Source organism: Orcinus orca, chromosome 2 (assembly GCF_937001465.1).
Source record: "Orcinus orca chromosome 2, mOrcOrc1.1, whole genome shotgun sequence".
Classification (NCBI taxonomy): domain Eukaryota; kingdom Metazoa; phylum Chordata; class Mammalia; order Artiodactyla; family Delphinidae; genus Orcinus; species Orcinus orca.
In genome coordinates this window covers 118,317,643-118,339,422 of record NC_064560.1, presented here as the reverse complement: position 1 = coordinate 118,339,422, position 21,780 = coordinate 118,317,643, and the positions used below count along the sequence as shown (strand labels likewise).

General features: G+C 42.1%; 1 long non-coding RNA gene across 2 annotated transcripts in view; it reads right to left on the bottom strand.

Moving 5' to 3' along the window:
* Positions 1-17,583, bottom strand: part of LOC125963696 (uncharacterized) — a 492,822-nt gene extending 475,239 nt beyond the window's left edge. For both annotated transcript variants that reach the window (XR_007476054.1, XR_007476055.1), the window contains exons 1-2: positions 17,255-17,583; positions 13,862-14,111 (exon numbers count right to left, since the gene is read on the bottom strand). This is a non-coding gene — a long non-coding RNA (uncharacterized LOC125963696). The remainder of the gene's footprint in view (positions 1-13,861; positions 14,112-17,254) is intronic.
* Between the last annotated feature and the right edge of the window lie 4,197 nt (positions 17,584-21,780).

Genomic DNA, 21,780 nt, shown 5'->3' with positions numbered 1-21,780 from the left:
TATCTAAAGCTGTTTTGTAGAGTCCCAGCTACCTGAATATTCATGAGGTTCAAATTGCAGCACAGCAGACAGTCACCCACAGGCAATGAGATGGGACCATGATGATATAGCTAGAGATACTAGAGATATTTTAAGGTTTGGGGTGGGGTTTGGGGATAATATTATTGTGGTTTCTGGTTTGCTTTTAAAACCGCTATCAGGAAAGGGATCTTATTTATCAACACTGTTCACTTCTACACAGCAACAAAGTCAAAGGAGACAAGGGAGACTACACTACAGGGAAGATTCACAGGTTACTCTTGCTTTTGCAAAAACATCCTATTTGAAGTTGCATGCCACTTCTGTCCCTGGGAAAGATATCCACATCTCAAGAACAGCTAATACGGATGTCTTTAATACTATGATGATGATATAGTATTAATTTAGCATTTACCATGTGCCAAGTATTGTTAAGATTGGTGTGTGTCTCCTTAAAAATGGTTTTTGTTAGGGAAAGAAGGATGATCCTTCTGTCTCCTGCCTTTTTACCCAGTGCTATTTTTGTTTTATGCCACACTTGGGACATTTTGGTGCTCTCAGGAGTCCTGCCTTCAAAGACAAACTCTCTGGATCCTCTTCAGAGCTGGCCATTCTCCCATAGAGCTCGCCCCCGAGGCTGTGACCAAGAGTTCCCTAAGTCCACAGAGCAGACCCACCTTTGCAGCTGCTCTGGTCAGGGTGGTCAGTTAGCTACTGCACTGTGTTTTGGTGCAAATTTTAATACATTTGCTTATAATTTGTGAGCAGAAATTTCCTCTGAACTACCCCTCATTAACTACCCCTCTATACACACACACACACACACACACACACACACACACACACAACTACACACTATCAACCCTCCTCTTTCTTCTCCCTGCCCAGGAAAATAATCCAATGCCCCATCATTCTGCTCAGAGCCCAGACTTGCTCTAATGGTGAGGAGGCTGCCTTCCACCCTCTGTTTCCTGATTCACAGACCTTTCTCCCTTTATCCAGTCCTTAAGTGTATTGGGTTCCTGGAACTCCATCTTTGTGCTAATCTTTTTCCCACCTACACATTTTCCTCCCTTTCCATGGTTTTGCTCACATCTCTTTGCTCACACCACCCAGACACATGGCTTCAGACAAGGTCTCTCTCCTGAGTGCCAGGTTCTTCATCTTTGGCTACTTCATCTCCAGTGGTTGCCTCGGTTTCTTCACTGGATCATGAGGTCCTCAGAGATGAGAACCATGCCTCGTTCAGCAGCATGTATCCCTCGAGGCTTGTACTGTAGGAAGCATTTTGTGTATTTTTTACTATGGTGTATGAATAAGTGAGTGAATGAATAAATGGATTCAATGAATGTCTATTTAATGAATAACAAATTAAGGTGAGAAGAGAAAAAGACCTTCCAAAGGAATAGCCATGTGTGGCTTTGTCTTCTCACCTAGATAGAACATCCTGGAGAATAGCCCAGGGAATGCTGTATTCCGTAAGCTGAAACAGATGTGCTTAGAAAGTGGCATGGTCAAATACGTTGGACAAATACTAGATTTTGAAAACGTCAGCAGGACTTTTTGATCCTCTAATATGCTAATGTACAGTTCAAATGTCCAAAAGAAGATGCTTTTCAGCCTTTGTTAAATATATTTGAGTATATTTTTATTTTGGTTTGTGTGTTTAATGTAAACCAGATGTTCTGCAGACTGAGATTCTGTGGATAATCAATTGGGGAAAATGACTCTCTAGAACATCAGATCTCTGACTAGTCCACTCCTTATAAGAACATAATTTAAAAAAAAAAAAAAACTTCAACCCAGTGGTAGTATTCAAGAACATTGGATTTTTTCTAAGAACAACTTAGCAGATCATGTAGACCACTTGGACCCAAAAGAGACTTTGGGCTTGGCCTGATGTGGACCACACCCCAGAGGGTTAGGGAGGAGGTGTGGATATACTCCGGGCTCACACGGGTTCTCAATCACTCAGGCCACCTGTTAACCCGCTTGCTATGTTGAACACCACTTTTGTCCCGTCTCCCCAAGTAGAGTGACGTTTCCATCGTGAGGCCCACACACGCTGGCTCTCAACGGCTGCTCCTCTCTGGGGACTTGGTGGGGGAGAGGGTGACCCCTCACGCTACAGCAGCTGCAGGAAGCACTGAGTGACATCACCTCACGCTAAGCCAAGAAGCCTCCACAGGGTCAGGTCTGAAGCGGTCATCTTTAGACAGAAAACACACAGATAATCCACCTCTTTCCGCCCTGGGGAATGAGCTCACAGCTCCAGAGAGCCCAGCGCTATGTGTGTGCCAGGTGATGTCAGGGTTAGTGTCCTGGAAGTGCTGACACGCTGCAGGTGCTTCATTCGTGGGACACCACTCAGTCTGTACCAGATGGCAGCATGGGAGATGGATGTCCAGTTCCAGACTTTCCCTCACTCTAAGTTATAAGGACCTTCGGGGATAGACTCACCCGCCTCCTTGGACTGGGTTCTCTGGATGTTGGGCCAACCAGAATGGGAGTAGGGTGGAGATGGAGAAGAGCTTCTCTAGGGATTTCTCTACACATAAAAATTCCTGGCAATTGCCTCCCACTTTTATAGCCAACTGTTATTCTCTGGGTCATGTAAAATCCTGCATTGTTGGTCCTATAGGGGAATATAGTGAAAGAGTTAAAGGAGAGATGATTGGCTCTCAGAAAGGTAAGCAGAGTTATAGAGAACAGGAGAGACATCCCTGTAATGAGTTGGACAACCCGACACTTAATGCACTTCCCTCTTCCCTACCCTGCTTTTTCCAAAGCCAAGAGACAAAGAGAGCTCAACATCAGCCTGTATTTTAGTTCCATGAAAAAAGAGCTTCTCTGTTGTTATGCTCAACTATGGTTACACTTGGCCTGACTGTACCCTGCTTTCTCAGTATAGATAGGAAACGGGCATGAATAAAACCAGTGTGTTTCTTTGAACCCCTCAAAAGAGGTCCTAGTTTGATTCCCATGTCTCAATTCCCTATAACGTCCTCGTTTGAATCTTTTGAGAGCTAAGTCTTTTCTATGTCAGGAGGTGTTTGTTTACCTGCCTGACAAGATGAGGTCTCAGGGACCCCACAGGGGTGCCATGGCAAGATGTCCCCTTCAAAGGAAGGAGTCCCTTCAGACCTTGAATACCGACACCTTATCTAATGACTGAAGCTGATGGAGGGAGCTTGTCAAGAAAAGGAAGGAGACAGAAGGACAGGAAGGGAGGAAAAGAAATGAAGTGGAAAGAGGGAGGGAGGAAGAAAGGGGAGGAAGAAAACTGGGGCTGGTCAGAAACCCACTGGATTTTCTAAATAAGCCACGGAAATAATGACATCTGGCCCTTCTGAAAATGAAAGAGAACGAAAAAGGCTTCCCTGCTTTCCCCATGATTTGTGTCCTGGTCCAGCCAGCCTCAAAACTGAGGAGAGCTGGGCAGCAATCCGAGCTACAGCCTGAAGTCCCGAAGGTCTGCATGTCAGGGGATGCACTGCAAGTGTGGCTGCTCTGAGGGCCCCTGGAGGGTCCACCACTGCTGGTCAGGAATGGCCCTCAGGAAGCTGGTTCACGGCAATTTAACGAGCAACGCTCAGAAGAATGGATGGGGGACCCGAGGTCTGAATCCTGACTCCAAAAACAATATGCCAGCAATTTGTCCTCATGTCCTCCAGGAAACCACAGAGGAAAGTGACCTCTTAGTGAAGGTTCCTGCACGTGAGGGACCCAGTCCCTTCATGGCACACAAGTGCCTGTGTCGGGCCAGAGGAAAATGCTTGGACCCAAACAAAAGAGCTACTCTACCTGATGTCAATCACTTCTCATGGCAGAACTGGGAAGAACCAGGATAAGTATCAGAATACCTCACCCTCAGCCCACACAGGGCCAGCGCTGTCTTCATCTGTCAGTACCCATCTACTAGAATGAAATGTCACTACACATCTACTATAATGGCTTAAATTTAAAAGATTGACCATAACAGTGGAGGGATCAAGATAGCAGAGTAAGAGGATGTGGAGCTCACCTCCCCACCATGAACACATCAAACATATGACTACATATGGAAGAATTCTCACTGAAAACTAACTGGAAACTGGCAGAGGGCTCCTATACAATCAAGGCTATAAGAAAGATACACATGAAATTGGGTAGAAAGGGAAGAAAAGTGATCAGGTCGGAACCAGTGCCCCCTGGGAAGGGATTCAGAGGGAGATTACAGGGGTGGACACCTGCCCTGGGGAGTAAGCAGTTTGAGCCACAGATTGGGCACCTCAGTCCTGGGGCCTGCACAGAGGAGACAAGACCCTTCAGCTTGTTGTAGGGCCACTGGGACAAATAGAAGGGCTGGGAGAGTCCTGGACTCTGCTTGTGAGGAGCACACGTGCACCCGCTAACCCCCAAGGCAGGGCAGAGAGACATCTGCCCTAGCGGCTGCCAGGTTTCCCGTGAATGTCTCACTGTGCACCCCAGCCCAAACTGAGTGAACTCTCCTTCTCCGGCCCTGCTCACTCCACACTACAGCATGACACTGGATCTAGGGCACCCATGACTAGGTAAAAGACTTGACTATAGGCTGCAGAGATGACCTGGTCCCCAGGGAAGGCCTGGGTGGGGCAGTGGTGGCCATTGTTGGCACTTTTTCAGACAGTGCCTCAGAAGCCATCCAGATCTCTGACAGTGGCCACTCCAACACAGCTAATCTCCCAACACATGCTGAGAGTCCATGTGGGCCCCCGCCAGCCCTGAGGACAGTTCCACAACAGGGCAGGGGCAGAGGAGGCAGGGGGCAGTGATCAGCTCTGAGGGACAAAGAGGATTTGCACCAGAGTCTGTGTCTGAGTGGGGTTGTGGACACCTACACAGGTAGCTCATCAGACCTCTGTCTGCAGGCAGGCCTTACGTGCATCAGCACTCCCTTCCTCTGGAGCAAACATCCTGGTGCAAGGAGAAGGAAAACACACACACTTGAAGGGAACAGAAGCAGCTTGGGCCCAGCCCTCAGGGCTTCTGCTCCAGCAACTTGGGATCAGACCACCCCCACCCTAACAGGGCAGTGATAACCACTGAGCAGAGAGGGAGTCGTACCTCACACGTGGTGCTGGCTCTAGCCCCTCCATCTCCAGCCCCACCACCCTACCAAGGCGATAGCTACCAGCCCACACCAAAGGCACTGGACATATGCAGTCTGTATGGGGGCATTCCCACATGAGAACATGCCTTCAAGACGACAATAGATAACTAATTTCACCTAATATCATAGGGGCAGAGAAAGTTAGGCATAATAAAAAGGCAAAAGAACTACTCCCAACTGAAAGAGCAAGAGAAAACTTCTGAAAACATAAGTAACAAAACAGAAATAAACAACTTACCAGATAAAGAATTCAAAACATTGGTAATAAAAAATGTTAACTGAATTAGGGGAAAGGATTGATGTAAACAGTGAATATTTTAACAAGGAACTAGAAAACACAAGAAGGTTAATCAGAAATGAATGATTCAATAGCTGAAATAAACAACACCCTAGAAAGAATGAATAGCAGACTAAGTGATACAGAAGAATGTGTAAGTGATCTGGAAGACAGAATAATGGAAATCACCCAATCAGAACAGCAAAAAGAAAAACTAATTTAAAAAGTAAAGGCAACTTAAGAGATCTCTAGAATAACATTAAGCATACCAACATTTGCATTATAGGGGTCCCAGATAGAGAAGAGAAAGAGAAGGGGATTGAAAATGTACTTCAGAAAATTATGGTTGAAAAATTCCCAAAACTGAAGAAGGAAATAGATATCCAGGAACAGGAAGTACAGAGGGTTCCAAACAAGATAAACCCAAACAGACCACACCAACACATACCATAATTAAAATGGCAAAAGTTAAATATAAAGAGAGTATTCTAAAGGCAGCAAGAGAAAAACAAAGAGTCATATACCAGGGAGTCCTCATAAGGCTATCTGCCGATTTCTCTGCAGAAATTTTGCAGGACAGAAGGGAATGGCATGATATATTCAAAGGACTGAAAGGAAAAACCCTGCAACCTAGGATATTCTACCCAGCAAGATTATCATTCAGAATAGAAGGAGAGATTAAAAAAAAAACTTCTCAGACAGGCAAAAACTAAAAGAGTTACTTCATCAATACTAAACTTACCCTTAAAGAAATGTTGAAGGGTCTCTGCTAAAGTGGAAAAGAAGTAAGAATCTATAGGAAAGGGGAAATCCTACTAGGAAAGGCAAATACACAGTAAAGACTGAGGATAAACCACTTAAATAAGCCAGTAGATAGATTAAAATGAAAAATTGTAAAAGTAACCATAACTACCATAAATAGTTAATATATAAATGTGAAAATATAAAATATGACATCAAAAACACAAAATGTGGGGGAGGGGAGTAAAAAATGTAGATCTTTTAGAATGTGTTTGAACTTAAATGACTACTGGTTTAAAACAAGTAGATAAAATTATAGGTCAACACATATAAACCCCATGGTAACCACAAATGAAAAATGGTATAATAGATACACAAAAACTAAAAAGAAAGAAACACAAGCATACTACTAAAGAAAATCATTAAACCACAAAGGAAGAATCAAAAAGAAGAAGAACAGAGAAGAACTACAAAAACAACTGGAAAACAGTTAATAAAATGTAATGACTTTAAATGTCAGGGGACTAAATACTCTGATCAAAAGACATGGGGTATACCTCTTGGCCATCTGTATGTCATCTTTGGTTAAATGTCTATTTAGGTCTTCTACCCATTTTTTAATTGGGTTGTCTGATTTTTGATATTGAGCTCCATGAGCTGTTTACATATTTTGGAAATTTATCCTTTGTCCATTGCTTCATTTGCAAATATTTTCTTCCATTCTGAGGCTTGTCTTTCCATCTTGCTTATGGTTTCCTTTGCTGGGCAAAAACTTTTAAGTTTTGTTAGGTCCCATTTGTTTATTTTTGGTTTTATTTTCATTACTCTAGGAGGTGGGTCAAAAAAGATCTTGCTGTGGTTTATGTCAGAAAGTTTTTCCTATGTTTTCCTCTAACAGTTGTATAGTGTCTGGTCTTACATTTAGGTCTTTAATCCATTTGGAGTTTATTTTGGTATATGGTGTTAGGTAGTGTTCTAATTTCATTCTTTTACTTGTAGCTGTCCAGTTTTACCAGCACCACTTATTGAAGAGGCTGTCTTTTCTCCATTGTATGTTCTTGCCTCCTTTGTCATAAATGAGGTGACCATATGTGTGTGGGTTTATCTCTGGCCTTTCTATCCTATAGCACTAATCTATATTTCTGTTTTTATGCCAGTACCATACTGTCATGATGCTCAACATCACTAATTATTAGAGAAATGCAAATCAAAACTACAATGAGGTATCACCTCACACTGGTCACAATGGCCATCATCAAAAAATCTACAAACAATAAATGCTGGAGAGGGTGTGGAGAAAAGGGAACCCTCTTGCACCATTGGTGGGAATGTAAATTGATACAGTCACTATGGAGAACAGTATGGAGGTCCCCTAAAAAACCAAAAATAGAACTACCACATGACCCAGCAATCCCACTACTGGGCATATACCTTGAGAAAACCATAATTCAAAAGAACACATGGGCTTCCCTGGTGGCGCAGTTGATGAGAGTCCACCTGCTGATGCGGGGGACACGGGTTCATGCCCCGGTCCGGGAGGATCCCACATGCTGTGGAGAGGCTGGGCCCGTGGGCCATGGCCACTGGGCCTGCGCTCCCGGAGCCTGTGCTCCACAACGGGAGAGGCCACAGCAGCGAGAGGCCTGCGTACTGCAAAAAAATAAACAAAAACAGAACACATGTACCTCGATGTTCATTAAAGCACTATTTACAATAGCCAGGACATGGAAACAACCTAAATGTCCTACAATAGATGAATGGGTAAAGAAGATGTGGCACATATATACAATAGAATATTACTCAGCCATAAAAAGGAACAAAACTGGGTCATTTGTAGATATGTGGATGGACCCAGAGTCTGTTATACAGAGTGAAGTAATCCAGAAAGAGAGAAATAAATATCATATATTAATGCATATATGTGGAATCTAGAAAAATGGTACAGATGAACATATTTGTAGGGCAGGAATAGAGACATAGATGTAGAGAATGGACATTTGGACATGGGGGGAAGGGGAAGATGGGACGAATTGGGAGATTAGGTGTGACATAAATACACTACCATGTGTAAAACAGATAGCTAATGGGAATCTGCTGTATAGCACAGGAAGCTCAGCTCAGTGCTCTGTGACAACTTAGATGGGTGGGATGAGGGGGGTGGGAGGGAGGTCCAAGAGGGAGGGGATATACGTATGCATATAGCTGACTCACTTCATTGTATAGCAGAAACTAACACAAGATTGTAAAGCAATTATACTCCAATTTTAAAAAAATACATGGGGTGGCTGACTGGATAAGCAAACAAGACTCTTCAAAATGCTGACTATCAGAGACTCACTTCTGGGCTAAAGGCACATACAGACTGAAAGTGAAGAGATGGAAAAAGATATCTCAGAGACCATTACCCCAAACAGTTAGGATACACACACTGGAGGAGAGACAGAATATGCCCTCAGAGTCATACTTTCTGTAGGGACATCTTTCCTGTCCTAAATGAGTTTTCATCCTATAAGAAAACAGGAGTTCAGCAGGGCTAGTTCACACACATAGCTTCAAAAATTTCAGAGCAATCTCAATTACTCTGGGCTGAGGCTGGAGTGTTCCATGAGCTCCAAAATTTGGAGCTACAGTGCTTATGCTCACTCATCCTCTCACTGAACTCAGCTGCAGCATTGAGACAGGGTCCAAGAATTGGGGGAAATGAGGGTACCTGAACTCACCTATGTAATCAGTCAAAAATGTGATAAGATGTGCTGATTGAAAGAGATGACAACACAGAATACTAATTCCCCTTATCTGCTTATAGGGGCATCGCAAAATGAGAAGGGAAACTCAGTAATGTTATGATGTGGACAATTTGGGTCTTTGTTTACAGAGTCTTGTCCAATAGACACTGGGCCTGTGGCCTGGTCTGTTGATTTTGTTTGGTGGGATTGTTGTCTTTTTAAATCAAGGAATCCTTCCACCTATACCTCCAATTCCCTCCCTTCTGCCCGGTAGTAAACCTGGACCATAACAAACAGGCTGCTAACACTTTACAGATGGAAGAATATCAAGAAAGTAAACAAATTTGCTTCTCTGAATGTGTTCCTTTCCTGAAGGGAGGAACCTAAGAGAGGAAGACTTAAAACTAGGGGCTTCACTGGTGGCGCAGTGGTTGAGAGTCCGCCTGCCAATGCAGGGGACACGGGTTCGTGCCCCGGTCCGGGCAGATCCCACATGCCGCGGAGTGGCTGGGCCTGTGAGCCATGGCCGCTGAGCCTGCGCATCCAGAGCCTGTGCTCCGCAATGGGAGAGGCCACAACAGTGAGAGGCCCGCGTACTGAAAAACAAAACAAAACAAAACAAAAACTAAACCCATTGTACCTTCAAGATAGCAGAGGAGTAAGACGTGGAGATCACCTTCTTCCCCACAAATACATCAGAAACACATCTACACGTCAAACAACTCCTACAGAACACCTACTGAATACTGGCAGAAGACCTCAGACTTCCCAAAAGGCAAGAAACTCCCCGTGTACTGGGCCATGTGGCTGACCGGGTCTTGGTAATCCAGCCAGGTGTCAGGCCTGAGCCTCTGAGGTGGGAGAGCCGAGTTCAGGACATTGGTCCACAGAGACCTCCCGGCCCAACTTAATACCAAACAGCAAAGGCTCTCCCAGAGATCTCCATCTCAACACTAAGGCCCAGGTCCACTCAATGACCAGCAAGCTACAGCGCTGGATACCCTATGCCAAACAACTAGCAAGACAGGAACACAACCCACCCATTAGCAGAGAGGCTGCCTGAAATCATAATAAGTTCACAGACATCCCAAAACACACCACCGGATGTGGTCCTTCCCAACAGAAAGAAAAATCCAGCCTCATCCACCAGAACACAGGCACCAGTCCCCTCCACCAGGAAGCCTACACAACCCACTGAACCAACCTTACCCACTAGGAGCAGATTCCAAAAACAAGGGGAACTATGAACATGCAGTCTGCAAAATGGAGACCTAAAATACAGTAAGTTAAGCAAAATGAGAAGACAGAGAAATAAACAGCAGATGAAGGAGCAAGGTAAAAGCCCATCAGACCAAACAAATGAAGTGGAAATAGGCACTCTACCTGAAAAAGATTTCAGAGTAGTGATAGTAAAATTGATCCAAAATCTTGGAACTAGAATGGAGAAAATACAAGAAACGTTTAACAAGGGCCTAGAAGAACTAAAAAGCAAACAAACAATGATGAACAACACAATAAATGAAATTAAAAATTCTCTAGAAGGAATCAATAGCAGAATAAAAGAGGCAGAAGAATGGAAAAGTGACCTGGAAGACGAAACAGTGGAAATAACTTTCCCAGAAAAGAATAAAGAAAAAAGAATGAAAAGAATTGAGGACAGTCTCAGAGACCTCTGGGACAACATTAAATGCACCGACATTCAAATTATAACGGTCCCAGAAGAAGAAGAGAATAAAAAGGGACTGAGAAAATATTTGAAGAGATTATAGTTGAAAACTTCCCTAATATGGGAAAGGAAATAGTCAATCAAGTACAGGAAGCACAGAGTCCCATAAAGGATAAATCCAAGGAGAAACACGCCAAGACACATATTAATCAAACGATCAAAAATTAAATAAAAAGAAAAAAAATTAAATGCAGCAAGGGAAAAACAACAAATAACATACAAGGGAATCCCCATAAGGTTAACAGCTAATTTTTCAGCAGAAACTCTGCAAGCTAGAAGGGACTGGCAGGACATATTTAAAGTGATGAAAGGAAAAAACCTACAACCAAGATTACTCTACCCAGCAAGGATCTCATTCAGATTTGATGGAGAAATTAAAATCTTTAGAGACAAGCAAAAGCTAAGAGAATTCAGCACCACCAAACCAGCTTTACAACTAAAGGAACTTCTCTAGGTAGGAAACACAAGAGAAGGAAAAGACCTACAATAACAAACCCAAAACAATTAAGAAAATGGTAATAGGAACATACATATTGATAACTACCTTAAATGTAAATGGATTAAATGCTCCCACCAAAAGACACAGACTGGCTGAATGGATACAAAAACAAGACCTGTATATATACGGTATACAAGAGACCCACTTCAGACCTAGGGACACATACAGACTAAAAGTGAAGGGGTGGGAAAAGATATTCCATGCAAATGGAAATCAAAAGAAAGAAAGCTGGAGTAGCAATTGTCATATCAGACAAAACAGACTTTAAAATAAAGACTGTTACAAGAGAAAAAGAAGGACTGTACAAAATGATCAAGGGATCAATCCAAAAAAAAGATATAACAATTATGAATATTTATGCACTCAACATAGGAGCACCTCAACACTTAAGGCAAATGGTAACAGCCATAAAAGGGGAAATTGACAGTAACACATTCATAGTAGGGGACTTTAACACCCCACTTTCACCAATGGACAGATCATCCAAAATGAAAATAAATAAGGAAACACAAGCTTTAAATGATACATTAAACAAGATGGACTTAATTCATATTTATAGGACATTCCATCCAAAAACAACAGAATAAACTTTCTTCTCAAGTGCTCATGGAACATTTTGCAGGAGAGACCATATCTTTGGTCACAAGTCAAGCCTAGGTAAATTTAAGAAAATTGAAATCTTATCAGGTATCGTTTCCGACCATGATGCTACAAGACTAGATATCAATTACAGGAAAAAAATCTGTAAAAAATACAAATATATGGAGGCTAAACAATATACTACTAAATAACAAAGAGATCACTGAAGAAATCAAAGAGGAAATCAAAACATACCTAGAAACACGTGACAATGAAAACAAGATGACCCAAAACCTATGGGATGCAGCAAAAGCAGTTCTAAGAGGGAAGTTTATAGCAATACAATCCTACCACAAGAAATGTCTCAATAAATCACCTAAACTTACACCTAAAGCAATTAGAGAAAGAAGAACAAAAAAACCCCAAAGTTAGCTGAAGGAAAGAAATCATAAGGATCAGATCAGAAATAAATGAAAAAGAAATGAAGAAAATGATAGCAAAGATCAATAAAACTAAGAGCTGGTTCTTTGAGAAGATTAAAAAAATTGATAAACCATTAGCCAGACTCATCAAGAAAAAAAGGGAGAAAATTCAAATCATTAGAATTGAAATGAGAAAGGAGAAGTAACAACTAACACTGCAGAAATACAAAGGATCATGAGAGATTACAACAAGCAACTCTATGCCAATAAAAAGGACAACCTGGAAGAAATGGGCAAATTCTTAGAAAAGCACAACCTTCTGAGACTGAACCAGGAAGAAATAGAAAATATAAACAGACCAATCACAAACACTGAAATTGAAACTGTGATTAAAAATCTTCCAACAAACAAAAGCGCAGGACCAGATGGCTTCACAGGCGAATTCTATCAAACGTTTACAGAAGAGCTAGCACCTATCCTTCTCAAACTCTTGCAAAATATAGCAGTGGGAGGAAAACTCCCAAACTCATTCTACGAGGCCACCATCACCCTGATACCAAAACCAGACAAAGATGTCACAAGAAAAGAAAACTACAGGCCAATATCAATGAGGAATATGGATGTAACAATCCTCAACAAAATACTAGCAAACAGAATCCAACAGCACATTAAAAGGAGCATACACCATGATCAAGTGGGGTTTACCCCAGGAATGCAAGTATTTTTCAACATACACAAATCAATCAATGTGATAAACCATATTAACAAATTAAAGGAGAAAAACCATATGATCAACTCAATAGATGCAGAGAAAGCTTTCGACAAAATTGAACACCCATTTATGATAAAAACTCTCCAGAAAGTGGACATAGAGGGAACCTACCTCAACATAATAAAGGCCATATATGACAAACCCACAGCCAACATCATTCTCAATGGTGAAAAACTGAAACCATTTCTTCTAACATCAGGAATAAGACAAGGTTGCCCACTCTCACCAGTATTATTCAACACACTTTTGGAAGTTTTAGCCACAGCAACCAGAGAAGAAAAAGAAATAAAAGAAACCAAATCAGAAAATAAGAAGTAAAACTGTCACTGTTGGCAAATCACATGATACTCTACATAGAGAATCCTAAAGATGCTATCAGAAAACTACTAGAGCTAATCAGTGAATTTCATAAAGTAGCAGGATACAAAATAAATGCACAGAAATCTCTTGCATTCTTATACACTAATGATGAAAAATCTGAAAGAGAAATTAAGGAAACACTCCCATTTACCATGGCAACAAAAAGAATAAAATACCTAAGAATAAACCTACCTAAGGAGACAAAAGACCTGTATGCAGAAAACTATAAGACACCGATGAAAGAAATTAAAGTCGATATAAACAGATGGAGAGATACAGCATGTTCTTGGATTGGAAGAATCAACACTGTGAAAATGACTATACTAGTCAAAGCAGTCTACAGTTTCAATGCAATCCCTACCAGACTACCAATGGCATTTTTCCCAGAAATAGAAAAAATTTCACAATTTGTATGGAAACACAAAGGACCCCAAATAGCCAAGCAATCTTGAGAAAGAAAAACAGAGCTGGAGGAATCAGGCTCCCTGACTTCAGACTATATTACAAAGCTACAGTAATCAAGACAGTATGGTACTGGCACAAAAACAGAAATATAGATCAATGGAACAGGATAGAAAACCCAGAGATAAACCTATGCACATATGGTCACCTTATCTTTGATAAAGGAGGCAAGAATATACAATGGAGAAAAGACAGCCTCTTCAATAAGTGGTGCTGGGAAAACTGGACGGCTACATGTAAAAGAATGAAATTAGAATACTCCCTAACACCATACACAAAAATAAACTCAAAATGGATTGAAGACCTAGTTGCAAGACCAGACACTATCAAACTCTTAGAGGAAAACATAGGCAGAACACTCTATGACATAAATCACAGCAAGATCCTTTTTGACCCAACTCCTAGAGAAATGGCAATAAAAACAAAAATAAACAAATGGGACCTAATGAAACTTAAAAGCTTTCGTACAGCAAAGGAAACCATAAACAAGACAAAAAGACAACCCTCAGAACAGGAGAAAATAATTGCAAATGAAACACCTGACAAAGGATTAATCTCCAAAATATACAAGCAGCTCATGCAGCTCAATACCAAAAAAACAAACAACCCAATCCAAAAATCAGCAGGAGACCTAAGTAGACATTTCTTCAAAGAAGATATACATATTGCCAACAAACACATGAAAGGATGCTCAATATCACTAATCATTAGAGAAATGCAAATCAAAACTACAGTGAGGTATCACCTCACACTGGTCACAATGGCCATCATCAAAAAATCTACAAACAATAAATGCTGGAGAGGGTGTGGAGAAAAGGGAACCCTCCTGCATTGTTTGTGGGAATGTAAATTGATACAGCCACTATGGGGAACAGTATGGAGGTTCCTTAAAAAACTAAAAATAGAACTACCATATGACCCAGCAATCCCACTACTGGGCATATACCCTGAGAAAACCATAATTCAAAAGGACACATGTACCTCGATGTTCATTGAAGCACTATTTACAATAGCCAGGACATGGAAACAACCTAAATGTCCAAAGATAGATGAATGGGTAAAGGAGATATGGCACATATATATAATGGAATATTAGTCAGCCATAAAAAGAAATGAAATTAAGCTATTTGTAGTGAGGTGGATGGACCTAGAATCTGTCATAGAGAGTGAAGTAACTCAGAACGAGAAAAACAAATACTGTATGCTAACACATATATATATGGAATCTAAAAAAAAAAAAAGAAATTGGTTCTGAAGAACCTAGCGGTAGGACAGGAATAAAGACTCAGACGTAGACAATGAACTTGAGGACATGGGGAGTGGGAAGGGTAAGCTGAGACGAAGTGAGAGAGTGGCATGGACATATATACCTACCTACATATATATACCTACATATATACTACCAAATGTAAAATAGATAGCTAGTGGGAAGCAGCCGCATAGCACAGGGAGATCAGCTCAGCAATTTGTGTCCACCTAGAGGGGTGGTATAGGGAGGGTGGGAGGGAGACGCAAGAGGGAGGAGATATGGGGATATATGTATATATATAGCTGATTCACTTTGTTATAAATCAGAAACTAACACACCATTGTAAAGCAATTATACTGCAACAAACGTGTTTAAAAAAAAAAAAAACTGGGCTTCCCTTGTGGCACAGCTGTTGAGAGTCCGCCTGCCAATACAGGGGACACGGGTTCGTGCCCCGGTCCTGGAAGATCCCACATGCCGCCGAGCAGCGGGGCCCGTGAGCCATGGCCGCTGAGCCTGTGTGTCCGGAGCCTGTGCTCCGCAACGGGAGAGGCCACAACAGTGAGAAGCCCGCGTACTGAAAAAATAAACAATAAACAAAAAACAAAACAAAACTAAACTAAATCCTGAAATTTCCCAACAATACTTAATCTCACCAGCTCCTGCCAAAGATCACTGGCTTTAAAAATGTTTTTCAGGCCTGAGCTCAGGACAGCTCATATGCAGCCCTGCTCTATGCAGAGCTGCCACTGCATTTGTTCAGCTGTTTTCCAGCTGCCTGAAAGGGGCATTCACTCGCTGGGGCCAGGTGGGAGGAGTGGAGAGAAAGACAGAGTAGTATTGTTCCTTCTTCAAATGTGCTTTAAAAAAAAACAAGAAGAAGAAGCCTTTCCCTAAGGCACAGGCTGCTGGATTTCTCACAGAGCCTTGGATGCAGAAACTTTGGGGATTGTTCTCTGAATAGGGGTGATGGGCAGCAAGTTTCAACTACTGGAGGCCCTGCATCACTAAGAACTCCAGTCACTGGCATAAGTTGTTCAAGTTCAGCTTCATTTGTCCACATGAATTGCCTTCTCCAAAGCCTAAAGCACTCAGTTTGTACATGGAGAAAGTGAAGCACAAAGACAGCTCAGTGACTCCCCAAAGTGTACCTTCTCTGGATTCAGTCCTAGAGCCAAGACATCATGCCTTCTAGGCCACGAGGACAGGCTGACGCTTGAGCATCTCATCCCAGAAACAAATTGAAGGGGATAATATTCTAAGCAGGACTTCTTAGTATTTGAGCAGTAAACTACTCATGATCCATTCCCATGATCCATTGTTAAGTCATCTGTCATTTGCTAAGGCACAGATTTTAATCCTGTCCCCTGCGCAGAGGGATAGCAAAATGGGGCTCCGGTGGAGAGTGAGAGGGTCCCACAAGAGCAGCCTCCCCTCAGAGCAGTTTTATCAGTCTCCATCTGTTGAAGAGCTGCTGGGTCAAATACTTTCATTACACTCTGGTTGGGAGTCCACTTCTTCCTCATGTCTGGGTCTGGACTAGACTGATTTGCCACCTAGAAGGTAGGAGAGCCGGCAGGTGTTTCTCTGCAGTACCTCCTACCAGCCAATCAGCAGCAGAGCTCCTATCCGGGCATCCACCTATCGCCAGTGGGCAGGAGTGATGGTTAGCTGCCTCTTCTGTGGCTGTACTTTTCTTTGTCTAACTTCGTCTGTCGCATATCTCACAACACTGTTTAAAATAAGGTATAGCTGGCAGCATTATCAAAATAAAGCTGGCAAATGAACTCAAGAATTACATGTATGTTTCTTCAGTTTAATTTAGACCTGTAAGATCTTGAGAAAAAAGATAACTTTTTGGTAATACAAGGTGCATGTGCATTGTCGAAGGACAAGTTATAAGTTCATGCCATCTGTACATTTATTTCTGAGTCCCTGAGCCTCAAATACCTGGGAAACTTGGCGTCCCTTGGAAAATTCACCATAGCATAGCCTATGGGTTTGGAGTTTGTCTCATAAGAAAATCCCTTCATTAGATGAAATTATTTAAATGTGACTATGGTCACAATGGTGGAAAACAAACAAAAAAAGAACCACTTAACAGTGGTGCTAGGAAAACTGGACAGCTACATGTAAAAGAATGAAATTAGAACAATCCCTAACACCATACACAAAAATAAACTCAAAATGGATTAAAGACTTAATTGTAAGCCCAGATAGTATAAAACTTAAAGGAAAACATAGGCAGAACACTCTATGACATAAATCACAGCAAGATCCTTTTTGACCCACCTCCTAGAGAAATGGAAATAAAAACAAAAATAAACAAATGGGACCTCATGAAACTTAAAAGCTTTTGTACAGCAAAGGAAACCATAAACAAGATGAAAAGACAACCCTCAGAATGGGAGAAAATAACTGTAAATGAAACATCTGACAAAAGATTAATCTCCAAAATATACGAGCAGCTCATGTAGCTCAATATCAAAAACACAAACAACCCAATCCAAAGATGGGCAGAAGACCTAAACAGACATTTCTCCAAAGAAGATATACAGATTGCCAAGAAACACATGAAAGGATGCTCAACATCACTAATCATTAGAGAAATGCAAATCAAAACTACAGTGAGGTAGGGCTTCCCTGGTGGCGCAGTGGTTGAGAGTCTGCTTGCCAATGCAGGGGACACGGGTTCGTGCCCCGGTCCAGGAAGATCCCACATGCCGCGGAGCGGCTGGGCCCGTGAGCCATGGCCGCTGAGCCTGCGCGTCCAGAGCCTGTGCTCCGCAAGGGGAGAGGCCATAACAGTGAGAGGCCCACGTACCGAAAAAAAAAAAAAAAAAAAAAAAAACAAAAAACTACAGTGAGGTATCACCTCACGCCGGTCAGAATGGCTATCATCAAAAAATCTACAAACAACAACAACAAAAAATCTACAAACAGTAAATGCTGGAGAGGGTGTGGAGAAAAGGGAACCCTCTTGCACTGTTGGTGGCAATGTAAATTGATACAGCCACTGTGGAGAACAGTATGGAGGTTCCTTTAAAAGCTAAAACTAGAACTACTATATGACCCAGCAATCCCACTACTGGGCATATACCCTGAGAAAACCATAATTCAAAAAGAGTCATGTACCACATGACTGCAGTGTTCACTGCAGCTCTATTTACAATAGCCAGGACATGGAAGCAACCTATGTGTCCATCAACAGATGAATGGATAAAGAAGATGTGGCACATATATACAATGCAATATTACTGAACCATAAAAAGAAACGAAACTGAGTTATTTGTAGTGAGGCGGATGGAACTAGAGTCTGTCATACAGAGTGAAGTAAGTCAGAAAGAGAAAAACAAATACCGTATGCTAACACATATGTATGGAATCTAAAAAAAAAAAAAATTGGTTCTGACAAACCTAGGGGCAGGATAGGAATAAAGATGCAGATGTAGAGCATGGACTTGAGGACATGGGGAGGGGTAAGGGTAAGCTGGGACAAAGTGAGACGGTAACATTGACATATATACACTACCAAATGTAAAACAGATAGCTAGTGGGAAGCAGCCACATAGCACAGGGAGATCAGCTTGGTGCTTTGTGACCACCTAGAGGGGTGCAATAGGGAGGGTGGGAGGGAGACGCAAGAGGGAGGAGATATGGGGATATACGTTTGCATGCAGCTGTTGCACTTTGTTATACAGCAGAAGCTAACACACCATTGTAAAGCAATTATACTCCAATAAAGATGTTAAAAAAATAAAATAACCACTTAACAGATTCTCTTTGTGAGAGATATGAGTTTACTGCCTTGGAAGAATAGCATTTCTTGCTAGGTTAAAAAATAGTTTTTTGGCATAATATCTGCTGTTCCAAATTCTTTTAAATAGGTTCAGTATTCAGCTCTATGTCTGTTTCCAATGCCTAAATGAAAAGACATTTTAAATTCATGGACCAGTGAATGTGACAGCTTGAATGCTAAGTCAGGAAGAAAGAAATTTTATTATTAAAGCGGTGGGGTGTCCAGTTTTTTAATGTTTTTAATTAATGCCCACACATGTTTGGAAGCAAGAAATAGTCTAGCAGTCTGATTCCAGAGCCCATGCACGTAACCGTTCCACCTACCTCAGGCTGGTCACACATCAGGTTGCTCTTTAGAAGTTACTACCCGTCCCTGTTTACTATTTCTCATCAAAGGAGACTATTATTTCAGAATCTTTATCAACAGTAGTGAATAATGATCGTGCTCCCAACATGTTTGCAGGACCTGTGCTAGACCCTGGCATGCAGAGGTAAAAAGACAGTCCTGAGGGCCGTATAGTCTATAGAACAGCTGCCCAAATAGACAAGTAGCGGCACGAGACAACCTAAGCCAATGTTGTCAGTAACCTAAGGTACAGACAGAGATCTTACAAAGAGGGCCGATGCCTCTGGCAGGATTTCTGGAGGAAGACTCTGTGCCCTTAAAGAAAAAAGAGGCACGCACAGCACAAGCACAGCAGAAGAGGCTCTGGCTGGGATGGGGGTTTGATGATTTGAACAAAGGCGGTGGTTGGAATGTGCACAGTGGTTTGGGGAGATAACACAGACCATTCATTCAACAAGATGAACGGATTGGCAGAGGACAGACCTGAAGGCTCAAAGGCAAGCAAAGGCACAGACCGCAGAAGTCTTCAAAGCCAGGCATGTGTGCACCAATTCTAAATCAGACCTTGTTCAATTTTCATCAACCTTCTATCAGCATTAACTCAGGAAATCTCGGTGGGCTTGTTCACTTCTTTGGTTTTCTTGTTTGTTGCTGGTATTTTTACTGCCCATAGGCTTTACCTTAGGTTCCTACCACGTGAGCTTGATATGGTCAGCAACACGGAAAAAGAGGATGACAGGTTGTGTAGCTGCTACTGAAGAATAGAATAGGAATCCCAAAGCCTTAATCACATGATAAAGCAAGCGCACAACTCCCACAAACAGGTAAGTCAAAGACACAGTAATCGAATACTTTTCTGGACTACATGAGGCACAGATCCCGTTCTGGCTCTAGTTTAAGTTGGTGTTTTTTCCTGACAATCTGCTCTTTTAACTGGTCACTTTATTCTAATCCTGAGAGAAATATCTAGTGGATTAGGCACCTGCCTTTTGGGTGTGAAATAGCTTGCTTGTATTCCCAGAGAATTTTATAATTCACAAAATGCTTAGGTGTGTCCCATTTGATCAGCACTACAGTCTCACAGGGTAGTCAGGGCAGCAGCATTATTATTATCTCCATTTTATAGATACCGAGGTAGTTGAGCTTCAGCCAGAACACATGACTTGCCCTAGGTCACCTAACTTGGCTCAGGCTTGGGTCTCAACCCGTCTGGATCTATGGGGAATGTGCAATGTCTTGATCAAAATCCCACCCTTTCCTCTACATAGCCTATGGCTTAATACTTTGCCATTAATTTCTTTAAACTTTCAGAGCTTCATAGTCTTCTCCAGACTACTTTTTAGACCATATCTACCCCCAAAGAAGAAACCTTTACACCTTACTCTCTGTGACTACCAATTGCTCAAAGCTAATGTTCACTACCCTAAACGTTGCTTTTTAATCCTCCCTAACACCCCTAGAATATAGGCACTGGTGTACAGATGTGAAATCAGGTTTAGGGTGATCATGTGTCATGAACAAGCTCAAATTAGCTAATAATTGGGAGGGTGGGAATTCCAAAGCCCTCTCTTACACTAGCAGGAAACTGCCCCAGGGGAGGTGGGAAATTGAGAAGCAGTGGTCCTCAAGGCATGATTTCTGGTTCTCCCACATCAGAGTCCCAGAGGCTTCCTGTGGAGGTCCCTGATCCAGGATGTCTGAGGCTGAGACACAGGCCAGGGCATCTCCATCCTTACAGTTTCTCCAGGTTTTGGCCAGCACTAAAATCTAGGAAACACCAACAGGAGGCATGGTCAGGGAATGGTGTAGCTTGATCCAAAGAACCTGGGGCAAAGGTATGGAAGTAATTGGGGGACATGTAGTTTAGGGCCAGGTGGTGGAGGATTCTGAATGAGGAGAGAGAAGGATGGAGAGAGAGGTCTTCATGTATGCCAGGAAAAAAGACTAGCTTTGGTACAGGAAGAAGAGCCGTAAACTGAGAGGCTGTTGATACTTCTGAGGCTATCGAGAGGCTACTTCTTTTTTTGTTGTTAATTGAACTATAGTTAATTTATAATGTTGTGTTAGTTTCAAGTGTACAGCAAAGTGATTCAGTTCATATATATATATATATATATATATATATATATATATATATTCTTTTTCCTTTATAGGTTATTACAAGATACTGAGTACAGTTCCCTGTGCTACACGGCAGGTCCTTGTTGTTTACCTATTTTATATATAGTAGCGTGTATCCATTAGTCCCAAACTCTTAGCTTATCTCCCTCGCTTCCCCCTTTGGTAACCGTGAGTTTGTTTTCTATGTCTGTGAGTCTGCTTGAGAGACTCTTTCGATCAACAAATTCAGCTGCCTCATCTCACTTCTTCTTTAGAGAAGGAGCCCCCACTTGGGAGGCAGAAATGGGTCCCGTTCCCAGCCTGCCTCTAGCTTCCTCTGTGACCGGGGCTGATCACTTGACATCTGGGACCTCATCTCAGCATCAGTAAAGCCAAGGGGTGGGGCCACATGATTGCTTAGATGTCCTCTGATGCCAAATTTGTTTTTCTGAGTTTTCACTCTCTCCTTCTTCTGTCTTGAGAATCTCTATCCACGGTTTTAGTGCTACCTTCTCCTCCAGCAAGACTCGGCAGGAATGTTTTGAAAGGCTCAGAAGTCCCAGAAGTATTGTGA